The following is a 13,377-nucleotide window of genomic DNA, read 5'->3' on the forward strand; positions in this document are numbered from 1 at the left end:
TGCGGGTATATAGCTTCAGCTCTCTGTACTACCGTTGAATTTGGGGTGAATTTGAAGTTCCGCCATGGCCTCGTTGGGGTGATTTCAGTTGTTCTTTTTTCCATTATTGTTACGAGTTAGCCGGGCAAGCCGATGATCCATGGTACATTGCATACCAAGATGAATCAACCCGGTGGTGTAGCCAGAGGATGGATTTGGAGGAGAAGGTGGCCAATTTAGGTGATGAATTGGCCCGTAAAAACCTCGATGATATTCGAGCTGAAGCGTATTGTGGATGAAGAAAAGAAGAATTCGGAGCTTATTCGCAAGGAGAAGTTGAGAGTTGAGACAGATCTTGCCGTATTTGATCAAGTGGTAGAAAATCTAGAACATGAACTAAAAGTGATGGGAGAGGAGAAAAGTAGATTCATCTCGTGCAGTTTTATTAGGTGTCATCCCTGTCCTAGCGGTTATGTGGTTACGGTAGACGATTTAGTATAGAATTGTTATTCGGTAGATGGCTCTAACCACCGTATTTTGTTGTGGCTCTAAGCACCGTATTTCGGTGTACAATTTCCTACTTGTGCTAAGTAATGTGCACGATAATTTTAGCAAGGGATCCCAAAAGTGAAAGCATGTACCAGCCTCCGGATCAAATACATATCAATATCTTCCCAATCAAGTTGGGATAGAATTCAAATCATACATACGGATGTACATGGACACATCAAGAACGTGAAGAAGCTTTTTTTGAGACGGAGGTAGTAGTTCGAACAATTTTATCCCATTTGGAAATTGAAAAATACAAATTTATAATAATTTATCCCAATTTGCGGCGTCGAACACGGTCGCGCAGCGATGGGCAAGAAAGGCCGGGACGACGGGCGGCTGAGGGGTGGTCATCGCGCCATCAAACGTTGAAGCGATGTTATCGGCGATGGCTTCAATGTTCGTGGCATCGATGACCAGTGCGGGGACCGCCGCTGTCTTGGTGTTCTTCATCGGCGACGGATCTGCGGAGGGCTGGATCGGCGGCTTTGCAGCACGGTTGTAGACGATGGCTTCAATCGTCTTGGCATCGATTCGCACTCTCGGCACCGGAAGTGAGACATCAACGAGCTCCGACATTGAAGGCTGGGTCCGCGCCGTCGAAGCGATGTTGTAGGCGATGGCTTCAATGTTCGTGGCATCGATGACCACTCGTCGGCACGGCCGCCGTCTTGGTGTTCTTCATCATTCAACAGATCTGAGAATAGAATCGAAAGTGAGACAGAGAGAGACATTTCAACTATTTCGACGGTTAGATCCTCACCGGCACTCTTAGATCCACGGCGCACGCACGGTTAGATGCACGCCGCCGCACGCACGGTTAGATCCGCGCCGCCGCACGCCGACGCACGCACGGTTAGATCCGCGCCGCCGCACGCCGCCGCACGCCGCCGCACGCACGGTTAGATCCGCGCCGCCGCACGCACGGTTAGATCCGCGCCGCCGCACGCACGGTTAGATCTGCGCCGCCGCACGCACGGTTAGATCTGCGCCGCCGCACGCCGCCGCACGCACGGTTAGATCCGCGCCGCCGCGACCGCCGTAGTAAGAGAGGAAATACGAGAGAGGAGGATGCGACTCGGAATATGCGACCGCCGGGGTTGGTAGGTATGTGCTCTGCTCTTGTCTCCGTATGCGTCCATCGTGGTAGGGAGAGAGATACGAGCCGTCCGATCATAAATGATCGAACGGTGCAAGCGTTCGTTGAGCTTTCAACTAACCAAGATCCGTGTGACATACATCTCGACCAATCGGAGATCAGCCAGTGAGTACAAGTTAGGAAAACTGAGTAGAACTAAGAGGGGGAAAAGTGAGGAAATGTTTATCGGAAGGGCAAAACTGAGTATGACTGAGTAAAACAAGTGGGCCCGGAGGGGGAAAGCTGAGTAACACTAAGTAAAACAGGGGCACCCAAATAATAAACGGACTAAGGGAAATTGAAGCTTTTGGCATAAAAATTGTAAAATTGTGTTATTTGAACAATATATTACATTTTGGCCGACTAGATATTGTTTGCAACTCAAAGATACACAAGTGTGACGAATTTGGACTCATTTGGACAAAGTTTGTAAGCATAGTGGGTATTTGGGAGGTGTATTGAGCAGAAAAGCCCTGCATCTTCATATCTAGTAGCTCATGGACTAGGAAGTGGTTTTGAAGCTTTTGGCATAAAAACTTCATATCTCTATATTTCCTTTTCCATTATTATTTCTCTAGGTTGTAGGTAACATAATAAGGCTCCATGGGAAGGTTCCACCATGTTTTGAATTATTTTGAATTGAACCCTAAAACCCTAAAACCCTAAAACCCTAAAATGATAAATGTGGCTTAAATGTGGCATACAAATTGTTCATACAAATTCAAATTGTTCAACACAAAGGGATCCCCAATACAAAGGGAACCACAATACAAATTGTTCATACAAATTCAAATTGTTCAACACAAAGGCATCCCCAATACAAATTGTTCAACACAAAGGGATCGCCAATACAAAGGGAACCCCAATACAAATTGTTCATACAAATTCAAATTAGTTGTTCGAATAAAATCTTTCTCTTGCTCCTGGTGTGACTCGCCGGGGCCACCACCTTACTCCGGGTAACCCTAACGGGGATATTACCGGTGTCTACCTTCCTTTTGCCCTCTTTCTTGTTCTTCTTCTTCTGCAAAGCTTGTGCTTTTTCTTCTGCCATGCACTCTTCGAAGTTAGCTTGTATCATGGCCTTACCACTTTCGTGGCATTCTCGACTATACTGTTCCCTCTCCTCTAGACTCATCGGTTGAAGCCATTCTATATCCATCTTTTCCTCTCGCTCTCCATCCAATGGTTCAAGCAGCTCTACATCCATCTGTTCCCCCCGCTCTCGATCCATCGGTTCAATCTCCTCATGTTGAACTGCTGCTTCAATCTCCTCTCGCATTTGCTTGCTTCAATCTCCTCATGTTGAACTGCTCGCTTCAATCTCCTCTCGCATTTGCTTGCTTCAATCACATCATGTTGAACTGCTGCTTCAATCTCAAGTTGAATTGCTGCTTCATTCTCCTCTCGCATTTTCTCGCTCCCGCCTGATCTTCCATTCCAAAAGCTGGGTCAACTCCATTTTTACAAAGCCTAGCAATGTGTCCAGGGATTCCACAACGTTTGCACTTACGTTTTCGAATCGGTGCACCACCCTCTGCACTAGCTCCGATCCTATTCTTCCTCGGCCTACCTGCCGGTCTAGTCAATACTTGGAGAGTACGGTTTGAAGCCTGGATCGACTTTCATCCATTGGTCTTTTCCCAACAAGGTAGGAACATTCATAGCATATGCAGCCCTAAATTTGGCAACGAGAGAAGAACTCGACACATACCGATCAACTTCACCATCTTCACCCCCTATAACACTCATGAAAAACAATGCGTGTATGCGGGGTATCCCACGGATCTGCCATCCCCTACAATGGCATGTCCTATCAACCAAACTCCACTGGATACCTCCACCGCCTGTTGTCTTTGTCGGTGTAGGTTACCTCAGCCTCCATTCCTTTTCGACGCACTTGCATCCTCAATTGTTTTGCCCTGGCATGCAAAGACTTAATCAAAGACGGGAGCATGAGATGGCCAACATAATTTGTGGATGCAATTCTTTGACGCAGATCGATCTTTATCATGATCATCTGCCTAATCTTATCAAATATTTGCCACAACATAAGCCCTTTCAATGACTTGACCTTTGAATTGAAACTCTCCGCAAGGTTACTTGTTACATAGTCTACCTTGCAAATTTCATTGAATTGGCTTCTTGACCACACCCTACCATGATGTTCATCCAAGTACTCCTTCACCCCAGGTTTTTGTTTATACAACACATCCAAATGAAACAGATGCTTCCTAGAGCTGCATGTGTATGAAGCTGGCCATAGGTTGTCAGTAAAAACTTTACCCTTGAATTTCTTTGTAAAATTCTGTACCAAGTGTCGCATACATTCCCTATGCTCCACTCCAGGGAATACTTCTTCTACCGCAGTCTCCAAACCTTTGCAAGCGGCTGTGTGGATAACAAGTCCTGTTGGATGACCTATAAGGTCGCGCAAATTCTGCAGAAACCAAGTCCAACTTTCCTGTGACTCAACCTCCAAAACTCCATAAGCAACAGGGAACATCCAATTATGTCCATCAACTGCAGTAGCAGCAACTAGCTGTCCTTTAAACCTGCCATGAAGAGTTGATGCATCCACGGCCAAATAAGGCCTGCAACCGTCCAAAAAGCCTTTCCAGCAAGCTTTGAAACAAACAAAAGCCCTTCTGAAACATTCCTTGTGCATTACCTTCCCGCTTTTCAATTTGTAGGGAACTGTATGCTTGTCTATCGCTACAACACTACCTGGACTAGCCATCTCCACTTCAGCTTTGAAAGTGTAAAGCAACTGAAAGCTTTCATTCCATGGACCATTGATCTTGTCAAGAGCCATTTCCTTTGCATAGAACATTCTCATGTAAGGTACCTCCATTTTATACTTCTCAACCAGCTTTTTTACGAGTGCTGTTGGACAAAGTGAAGGCTCTTCTCTCAGCCAATCTAGGATTACATCTGCCAACCACCTAGTCTTCGCTAGCTTTGTTTTCAGCTCTGGCTCTCCCCTAGAGGTGGACACCTATGGATCTCATTATTCTTCTTTATCTGAAACATAATGATAAGGGATGTCAGTAATAGATAACAAATTTTACACCGTGATCTAAATACACAACTGGTTGGCGTAGTACCTGAACCAAGCTGCTTCTGCGCATTGTGGATGCATGCAGCCTAAACCTACACCTTGGGTATGGGCATTTAATTGTGAACCTACCTGGCTCACTTTTAATAACCTCGAAATTATTCTTAGTGAGAATGTGATATGTAGTAATTGCATTACGGCAGTCCATCATCGTTTGAAACACGGTGCCTTCTACAAGCTCGGGGTTTCTCCCTGTTCCACTCAATTGTTGGCAAGTCTTCACCTTCGTAATCGGCTAAAACGAGGCTGTCATCATTCTCATTCTTCTCTTCATCATCGGTGTCATCAAATCCGGCACCAAAAGCCATATCTTCCATGTATTGATCCTCCATTGCCCGCTTATCGCATCGATCTACCAATTCAGGAAACATCAACTCATCCTCATCATCTTGAGGAGGCTGATCCTCAATGTCCGCATCGTCCTCCACATCGACCGTACGAACGATCCGGCTACCACTAGCACCGGGGACAGATGGTGCCGCTCGTGGACCTACAAGGAGCGCCACGGCGCACACTATTAGCGAGAGGCAGCAGCAGTAGAGAGACATGATGCCCGACCACCCGATGATGCCCCAGCACCGGATGATGCCCGGCCCCTGTCCACATGGATACGAATTTTACCGAACCGGCAAGAAGCATTCAAAGCAAAAAGAAATCCCGGATCTTCTTCGGAAATTAGTGGAACAAATCTTCCCTCCGAGCTGTTGAAATATTCGAAATGAACCGCATCGAGAGAGCTCCGGTGTAGTTATCGTAGATGTTAGCTTTGAAATCCGTTAACGAGATGGTGGTTGCAACCACCGCAGGGAAGTTAAACCCAGTCTTACAACGTTTAGAATCACGCGTAAAGCTAGAATCCAGCCTAACCACCAGCCGAAAAGCCAGCGCTGGATCCATCCTATTCGAAAAGCAACGCAGTTAGTTGAGCAACAACGATTGGCGCTCAAAAACTTCCTACTGTTAATTCACATGGGATAGGCAGACGATGCTTACCCAGATGGAATCCATGCGTTAGATCCCCCCGATCCCCAATCTTCTCCACGGCTGGCGGGAATAGTCTGCGCACCAGACGGAATTACAAAGAGGACAGGGGTAGATCCAGATCCGGTGGAGGCGGAGCCCGGGGGGGGTGGGGGGGGCGGGGCCGGCTCGGCGGCGGACGACGCCATAAGGTAGGTGGGCAGGATGGCGTGGCGGCGGAGGGGCGGTGTGTGAGCTCCTCCAGTCTCGGACGGAGGGGAAGCTTTGGGTCAGCTCTTCCGATCAATAGTCAACACATTTCGAAAGCAACGGTCAAGTCAAAACCACCGCGGCTCCCTAGCCGTCACCGGTAACGGAAGGCCTCTGACCAGACGGCAACCCTCCCGTCCGAGCCTCTGGAAGGGGTTTCAAACTAGAGGGAGGGGAAAACGGAGGAAAAGTTAAGAGGCTGGGGAAAACTGAGTACAACTAACGAACCAGGGGCACGAAACTAGAAATCCCTATAAATAAAGCCACACGACAACCACAAGATTCGAATAGCTTACAAACAGGTTCCTGGTCTCAACACGCCCCATAACTCAAATCCGCACATAACCAGCTAACAGGATACAAGAAGCCAACACACACACATCAACACGGAAATTGGGTAGATATATGGCTTCATCCGGCTTGTGCTAGCGTCGTCGTCTGTAGCCTCCTAACCCCTTCCATCACCACGTCTAGAGTCGCACGGTCCCTCGGTCTTACCAGAACCCTCCATTGCTGCATATACGAGTGCATGTGGAAGAAAATATCAGCGGGGTTATTGATAAGCTTTCCTTCCATAGCTAGTTTGTTCCTAATATTCCAAATCACCCAACATTGGGCCACGAAGGTGAACCAAGCTAGCCTACGTAAGGACCCCGAAAGACTCTGGACTAAAGCAATGAGCTGCCCAGCCCTCGCCGGGTTCCGATCCACACTGCAGGAGCTCCCTAGCTCCTGCCCATGCCAGTTTGGCCAGGTGGCATGAGAAAAAGATATGATTACAGTCCTCCTCTTCCCCACAGAAGGCGCAAGCCCCAGTCGTCGGGTCGTTCCTCTTAGCAACCTGCACTCCAGACGGAAGCCGGCTCCTGATGAGTTGCCACAGGAAAACTCTAATACTGGGCGGAACCCTCGTCTTCCAGACCTCTCTAAAGTGAGTCACAACCGCCCCTTGCGAAAAGCGCCCGTAGATGGACCTGGTGGAAAAGCTCCCGGAAGGCTCGAGGGCCCACGACACCTCGTCCTCCCCTTCCGAGAAGGGGTGGAGATCAAAGATCCTACTGAGGTTCTCCCATTCCACGACCTCCGCGGTGCTGAAGGTCCTCCGGAACCTCATGTGCCACCCATTGGCATCCCGCACTCCCGTAACTGTGGCAAAGTGGTTGTCACAACACTGAAAGAGGCGGGGAAACAGCAATCTCAAGGGACCCTTCCCCGTCCACCAATCGAGCCAGAAGTACGTGCGTCTCCCGTCCGCAACCTTGTGCCTCGCTCCCAGTTTAAAATACCATTTGATTTTCTGTATGGCATTCCAAAACTGGGATCCCTTCGTTGGCACAAGCGGGGAGAAAATATCATTCCCCCCGTGTACTTGGCTCGGAGCATGTCCGCCCAAAGACCCTCCGCTCCGTGGTAGAGCTTCCAGATCCACTTCAACATCAGCGCAATGTTCATCAAATTCGTGTTGAGGATTCCCAATCCTCCAAACTCCTTAGGCTTGCACACCATCGCCCAATCGACCATATGGTACTTCCTCTTATTCCCGGCTCCTTCCCAAAAGAAGCGGGCTCTGGACTTATTCATTTCCCCGTGTGTCGCCTCGTGGAGAAGATAGATCCCCATCGCGAACATCGGAAGACTCGGCAGACATGAGTTAGTCAACTCAAGCCTCCCAGTAGAAGCCAGAAAGAGTCCCTGCCATGGGTCCACCCGATGGCCCACTTTCTCCGTTAGGAAATACCAGTCTGTGACAGATAAGGTCTTGTCCGAGACCGGAAGGCCCAGATTAGATATGGGCAGGTTCCCGAGGTTGCAATTAAGTAAGTCGGCAATCCTACGCCTCTCCGCATCGTCAACCCCTGTGACAATCGTCTCACTCTTTGTGAAGTTGATCTTGAGACCCGACATGTTCTCAAAGCAGAGCAAGAGGAGCTTCAGGTTCGCAATCCCAATGTCAGACGGCTCAATCATGATCATTGTGTCGTCAGCGTATTGGAGGTGCGTGACTCCCCCTGGAATCAGGTGTGACACAACCCCCTGGATGTGTCCGCTTTCCTTGGCCCTGGTCAAGATAGCCGCCAAAGCATCCACCATGAAGTCAAAGAGAATGGGGGATATGGGGTTCCCCTGCCGTACCCCCCGTGCATTGCGCAAATATTGTCCATCCTCGCCGTTAATGTTGATTGCCGTCTGTCCACCCGAGACAAGTTGCATCAACCTGTGTACCACCCCAGCTGAGAAACCCTTCCTCAGTAGGACTTCATGGAGGAACTCCCAGTTCACTCGGTCATAAGCCTTCTCAAAGTCCAGCTTAAGCAGCAGGCCCTTGAGCTTCTTAACACGCAGCTCATGGGCAATCTCGTGAAGTGCCAACACCCCCTCGTGCAAGCAACGGCCTCTAATGAAGGCCGTCTGACTCATGTCATTCGTCCTATGAGCAATCGGGGTCAATCTAGTCGCATACGCTTTTTCTATGAATTTAAAAATCACGTTAATGAGCGCAATAGGTCTGTAATGTGTAATCTCGTCCGCCCATCTAATCTTCGGAATTAAGGAGATGATACCGTAATTAAGGCGCGCAATGTCTACTCTCCCTAGAGCAAAATCTTTCAAGATGTTGAGGATGGGTCCTTTAAGGCTCTCCCGGAACTTCTTGAAGAACACCACTGGTAGCCCGTCCGGTCCAGGTGCCGAGTCCAGTTTCATCTCAGCGAGCACCGCATCCAGCTCCTCAGGCGTGGAAGTAAGCTGCAGATCATCATTCTCCCCCTTGAGAGACCTGCTCCTCCGCCGGCCACAGGTCCGGGCCTAAGGAGAACACTTTCTCCTCCCCCACCGACCCCATGAGCCCCTGGTAGAAGCCGTAAATGTGGTCCACCAAGTCTTGTTGCACGGAAATTTCCCCGTTTTCCGTAATCAAGCGGGGGATCATGCATTTCCGGCACCTGCCATTCGCGAAAGCATGAAAATAGGCCGTGCACGCGTCTCCCTTAAGCGTCCACTGCACGCGACTCCTCTGTTTCCAATACTCCTCCTCAAGGCTGTCTGATGCAATGATTTGATCCTCCAAGCTGTATCGGAGAGCCCATCCCTCCTCATCCAACCCGTCGGCATCCGCCATCGCATCTAACTCCTGGATCCGCTTAACCAAGTCTTCGCGGAACACCCGACGCTCTCTCCCTAGATTGGCACCCCATCCCTTAAGGAATTGCCTGAGCCCTAGAGCAGTGTGCTGCCACAGGTCAATACTTGACCTCTGAGTCCCTGCAGCCAAAAAGGCAGTGTCAATCTTGCCCCGTACCAGCTCCCCAAAGCCCGGTACCCCGAACCACCACGTCTGAAGAAGAAACATGGGGATCGCACAAGACCTCTCTCCCCGTTGTCCAGGATCAAAGGGCAGTGGTCAGATCCAATCCTCGTGACCGTCGCAAGTGAGGCAAGGGGGAAGAGAACCTCCTAGGATGGCGAGATGAACACTCTGTCCAGCACCGACCGAATCGGAGAGGCCTGGTTGTTAGTCCATGTAAAACGAGCCCCCGCCCGACAGATTTCCCTCAAGGATAGGCTAGCCAGGACATCATTAAAACGGCGCACCCGTGGCCAATTGACCGCCCCATTGCTCTTATCCTCCGCCCTTCGGACGAGGTTGAAATCCCCTGCTACCACAATTAGGAGTAGGCAATTGGCAACCTCCGTCTCGAGTTCACCCAGAAACTCAGACGTCCGCGAGTGATCTGCCGGGCCGTACACTAGCATGAAACGCCACTTAAGGTTGTTGTTTCGTTGTAGGATGTCAGCGCTGATAAAGAAGGAGCCCTTCCTCCAGAACCCAACCTCAAAGAATTCATCCCTGAATCCTAGCAGGAGCCCACCCGAGTGCCCCATTGCCGGCACCCAATTCCAGTTGAATTGACCACCGTGTTCGAGCCAACACAGTTCTTGTGCCGAAAATTCCTGTTTGATGGTCTCCTGTAATCCAATAATGTCAACCTGATCCGTCTTGAAGATGTCCTACAGCTGAGTTCGCCATCCCGGCGCCCCCCAGCCTCGGATGTTTTGGATGAGGAACCTCATGTTGTTCCCCGGCACTTACTCGTGCCCTTCCTGACCGTGAGCGAGGACTTCTTCCTCCTCCGCTTGGGAGCTTGAGTGGTGCAACCCTTCGCCCCACCCAAGTCCGGCTCCACCACCGCCGTCGAGTGCGTCCCCCGCACCCGGTCACCCATCTCCCCCTCAGAGGCATCAGTCCCCGCCTCTCTCTCCCCGAGAGGTAACCCCACCCCAGGGTCGGGGTCCTGGACGTCGAGGGCACCCTGCCGCTCTTGCGCATTGGCCGAGAGGTTAGTTTCCGCCATTTTGCGGGCCTCCATCTCCAACCGCAACCTTCGTGCTGTGTCCGCAAGTGCCGCCTGGACACGCTCTTTGGCACGCACAATGGACAGAGCTTCCCCCGGGCTCCACTTACTAGGCGAGAGTGCACCTAAGAGTGATTGGCGTTTGGCTCTCTACAATGTAGCCAAGAGTGCACCTAACCACTTTCACAATACCATACCCTAGAGTTTAATCGCATTCTAGTAGGTTTTGACGAAAAAGACAGCGAACCTGCCTAGGTTTTCACTGTAATCCCGAGACCTCAAAATCCTAAAATGTGCTCCAGCAATAGCATGTCCTAGTGGCATGGCCTTGCATGCGATTAATTCCTTTTGTCTCACTATATGTACTCTCTATAGAACAAAAGTGTGCTATATTTATTTACTTTTTTAGGCTGAGTAGATACTAGTGTGAATTGTGGAGGGAGGCCACCCGCCCAACTTATATATCTAGGAGGAAAATATAGTGTGTCAATCGGTCTGATTTTAACAAGCCTTTGCTCGATATATAAATAGGCGTAGTGAGCGAGGAAACCAAGCCACTACTAGTTGTCTACGTTAAGGACATGTTTGATTCTTAGGATAGGAAGGAAGTAGGGTTTCAATGGCATGCCTACCCCAATCCTACCTGATTATGGGAAGCAATACTTATTTGATTCCACCATGTTAAAAGCAAAGGATTGTGAAGAAAGAGCTGTGAATAGATGTTCAATTTCCTATTATTTTTTCGAGTACCGGCCCGCAGGAGATCCGCGCGTTTTGTATTGAGCTCCAAGAGTGAAAAGAACGAGGTCCATTACAGAGATAGGGTCTCCACTGTGACCCAGAGCCTACATGTTCAATTCCTATGAAGTATAGTGCAAAGAACTCCTTGGAAAAAAATTCTATAGAAGTCAATCCGACAAATCAAACAACTATCATAGAAAAAGTTCCTATAGAATTGAGTTGTACAAATTTCGTACGCAAATCTTTCAAATATATGCAAAGCAGATATCTTCATGGATGACAACATCTCTTTTCACTTTTTTTTGCGGGTATCTCTCTTCACTTTTAGTGTTCGATGAAACATGCCAGATGTTTGTTTATCGTTTCTCCCACCGTCGTGTCGATGTTTGTCATATCGCACCATGTCGTCAATGCAATGCTTGTCTCGCCGTGTGTGATGGCATCGTATGCCTAGGCTCAGCTGATGGCATCGCAGTCGGAGACGTAGAGGTGCTCTCGACGGTAGGCGATGTGGAATGAGTGGGATAAGGCTACACGTCACCTGCTGGCGTCGTTATAACCGGGCCATGAGAACGAGCCGCATCATGCGCTGACAACGGGGTCACATCGGGGGCGCAGCCTAGCCCGCTGGGGCGAGCCGCTGAAGGAGCCATCGAGGATTGGTCCGCGGAGGGAGAGACATGCGTCCCAGGTGCGGACGAGGTTGGCTCGGGACGTGCGCCCTGCACGTCGATCGCTGGTGCAACATGGACATCGATCACATGCGCGACACCCGCACGTTTGAAGAACTGCCTATACTAGGCACATCGGTAGTCAAATAAGACATGTCATATTTTCGCATATCACTCGTAACCGGTTCGTCGGATAGGAACAAAATCACATTTTCGAGAGTGGACACATCAACCGTAACACCGGGAGTGGAATAAGGAAACACAGACTAACCATAAAGGACATCACAGGAGATGCAAAAACGTCTCATGGAGCGATCCAAGCACGTGTACCCCTTATGCATCGGACTACATCCTAAGAAGACGCACACAGTGGAATGGAAAGCCGACTTATGAGCGTTATATATACTTGTGCAAGCTGGGCCATTATGCGCGGCCAAAAGTGCGAAAGAAGAAGTAATTGGGTTAGATTTTGAGGAGGCGATGGATGGGCGTGTCCTGTTGCAACACGGGGTAGGTATGCAATCAATAAGATAGCAAGCGGTAAGAAAAACTCATCCCAAAAACGCAATGGGAGAGAGGAATGTGCTAGCAAAGTGAGACATGCTTCTACTAGGTGGCGGCGCTTGCGCTCCGCGACCCTGTTTTGCTGCGAGGCGTGAGGGCATGAGACACGATGAGATATGCCAGTGCGCTGGAAGTAACTGTGCAACTTGTGGCATTTCCCAGCCTTTTTATGGTTTTGTGTGTTGGACAATTACGTTAGTGATGATCTAATCTTATGCTGAGTGATGCAGCTATCATATATAATTGTATTGTTTTAATACTTAGTTAACCCTGAGGCGCGAATTTTCCTTACTCTTCAGCTTTGTCATGCTGTTGTGTTCTTTTTTTTAGCATAGGTGTGGGTTCACGTTTTTGCTTCCGTACGCACCCACCACAAACTCGCCAAACCGCGAAAACACGTGGACGGTTAGGATTCGGTCATACCGATTCGGGTCTGGGGGCATGATCGTCATTTCCTGTGGACTTCGGGTTTGGCTAGGTTCGTATCAGCCCACGTACAAGCCCGTATGACCCATACCTCTATGTATTATACGCCTACGTGTCCACGCGCGGCCACGACGGAACCGCCGACATATAAATGGCTTTCTCCCCTGTCCTCTTCACCACATCTATCCAAAGCAAAAGCAATCCCCAAATCGGGCAAAAAACCCTAGGTCAAGAACAGCAGAGATCGCTCTCGTGCTCGTTCGCGCTCGTCCATGGAGAGGGGGAAGGGGAAGGAGGGGAAGGGCAAGGAGGCGGCGGTTGAGGAAACCCGGCTGGCGGCTTCATCGGCGGGCGGAGCTGCCCCGGATCCGAGCTCCGCTTGGGGCCGGAGGACGGTGGCTGCACCGGCGAGCAAGAAGCGTGCGCACGAGACGGAGGCGCAGAAGCGGCGGCGCAAGAAGAAGAATCGGAAGAACCGCGAGAGGCAGGAGAGGAAGGCGGCGGGGCAAAAGATCAACAGCCCCGACGACGTGCCCACCTTCGACGAATCCGACTCCGCCGACCCGTCCGAGGTAAATTTCTCCGCCGACCCCGACGACATGCATGAAT

This window comes from Lolium rigidum, chromosome 2 (assembly GCF_022539505.1).
Source record: "Lolium rigidum isolate FL_2022 chromosome 2, APGP_CSIRO_Lrig_0.1, whole genome shotgun sequence".
Lineage (NCBI taxonomy): Eukaryota > Viridiplantae > Streptophyta > Magnoliopsida > Poales > Poaceae > Lolium > Lolium rigidum.